Below are 2,578 nucleotides of genomic sequence, written 5' to 3' on the forward strand. Positions count from 1 at the left end.
GATTGGAATATGTTTTCCCCAACGGCCATTTTCGGAGCTGCAGTTGTGCAATTTGCGATTTGCCTAATTTCTTTTCTTTTCTTTTTCTTTTTTTTTTTTTTTGCCTAATTTCTTTATCAAACCCCTCCCTCTGCCAGGATTGCTGATTGAGTGCAGACAATGCCTTCATTGTTCCTCTTTCCCATCATCTTGGTGCACTCCCTAATGTAACAACACAGTTCAGAAAGAGTTATTACCGTACCTTGTGTAGGTTCCCCAACAGTGCTCTAGTTCAGGTTTTGAGCTTCCGTCATTGTGCTCCCATCATTTCCTCTGCATGGAATTGTGCCACCTAAGCTCTTCCTGCTGAATCCCACAGCTCTAAATTCATTCTAAACTTTATCTGATCTGTGATTCTTATTGTGAGGCTGAAACTGAGACTTTGAAAGGTGGGTGCTATTTAGGTGGTGCTGGGGTCTCAAGAGTTCAGACAGGAGACCTGTGTGTCTGGGCCGCAATCCCCTGGATGGGGCAGCAAGGGGGGCAGCAAGGGTGGGTGGGGACCTCCCTGGCTTGTTCTGAGGTCTTTCATAGGTCATGGTAAGACACGTTCTGGAAATGTGGGAAGGTACAAAATGGAACCAATAATGCTCTAGAATTCCTTCTCACTGGGGCTACCTTACCCCCATTAGCAGGATCTTGGGAACTAGCTGGCAAAGGAGAAGTGTCAATTGCAGAGTTCCAGCCCCAGAATTACAAAGAATAACATAAAGAGTAGGATTGTGTCAGAGAAAAAGTAACATAATAATGGGTACCACAAAATAATGAGCTTCATCCTGGGAATTGTTTACACAGTTTTCAAAAGAGGAGAGAAACTGACCAGCAGAAGGAAATAACACCTAGAGATTTGCAGCAAAGAAAGCCACTGACTGCTACCCCAGCCAGGAGAGTCACAGGTAGTGTTGCTGGAGCTGCGGCCAAGATGACCTTGCCCAGAAGAAGCCGGAACCCCTTGCAGAGACACAGACCCCTGCCGGCTACTTAGCTTCAGGTGGCAGAGTGGAGTGAGCGAGTGACAATACCCCTGTCTTCCAATGCTCCAGATACTTGAACTGTTGGATCTCAAGGTCCTTCAAAACTTCCCAGGTGTCATCAGAAACCCACCACCATAACTAGAGGGGAGGGAAAGGCCAAAGTAAGGCAGGCCCCTGATCATTAGGTGGCAGAGTTCCTGAGCAAGGGAACTCAAATAGGAGGCTTGTTTGAGGGGTAGACTCCTGCACTGGGTACCAGAAGAAGAGTTTCTGCAGAGGCCTTATATGGGCTCAGCCTCTATGCTATTCACATGGTCTCAGCAACACAGGACTATCTCAAGGTCATGTCCTTGCGACAGCTTTTAAGAGGGATAAAACAAATGCTAGGCACATTCCAAGGACAGGGTCAGCGGTGAGAAGCCTTGAGTGCTGAGGTCCAGCCTATGGGTCAACTAGCAGTCATATCCTCTCCACGACCTTCCCTGTAAACATTCACATCCAGGCACTGCTTGATAATGGTCTTCCTCTTCCTCTGCATGGGGTGATGCTTCAGCAGGACTCAATTACTTGTCTGAGGCAGGAGGATGGTAGTTCACAAAGGGATGGCTGACGTCATGAACCCTTTGTTGTGTCTATGAAACCTGAGCCGTCTTCAGGGCACACACCCCACTCAGCTGTGTGGAGGACCTCTGGTTGCCTGTGCTCAAGGCAGAGTCCCCAGCACATGGATCCCCTCCTCTCTGAAAATGAAATAGCACAGTGCAGCATCCTGAGCCCACCTCACATGGGCACAGCGAGAGAGCGTGTGCAGCTGATAAAGGCATGGGGGCTATCCTCCCAGTGAGGCAATGCCCTTGCTGTGGAGAACTGTAAATCAGAAGAAACAATCTATGCCCCTGCTCCAAGGTCTCCTTTTGCATAACGGTATCTAGGGAGGAGAGCTTCTCATCCCGCTGAATCACAGCTGTGGCATGAAGCTGACTCCTCCTAGCAGAACTGACCAGGTCTGAGGATGGCTTCCTGGAGGTGGGGCTGTACCTTAGGGATACTGAGCAAGTGGAGCTGATGGTCAGCCATGCCCAGGGGCCTGTCCCTGACCCTTGCTACCACGCTCTTGTTTCTGCAAGTTCTCCTGGTTCCTGGGCTCACACAGATATTAATCCCATAGAAGGACCCCTGACAATGGATGTGTGTTTTCTCAATTTTGCATTACATTCTACTTGTATGGGTTTTCCTATGAGTCTTACTATGAGGCACGGGGGTCAGGAATCCAACCCTGCCATAAGTCTTGTTCTAGTTTCTTCTGTCTGTCCCTTCATAGACCCAGCCAACACAGGCCCTGGGAGATGAGATTGACACTCCTGACAAGACCATGCAAAAACATGACTTTTATTACTCAGAGCTTTTTTTCCCCCACAAACCTCATTGTAGTTCTCCTGCAAGCTTAGCTGAGCCATGGTTATTAGCTAATTTCGAAGATGACTTAATTTAGGAGGTAGACCTAAAGGGTCGATAACAAAAGAAGTATGCAATTTTTCTTTTCTCCTTTTTGGTTGCCCAAAATC

This window comes from Meles meles, chromosome 8, assembly GCF_922984935.1.
Source record: "Meles meles chromosome 8, mMelMel3.1 paternal haplotype, whole genome shotgun sequence".
Classification (NCBI taxonomy): Eukaryota; Metazoa; Chordata; class Mammalia; order Carnivora; family Mustelidae; genus Meles; species Meles meles.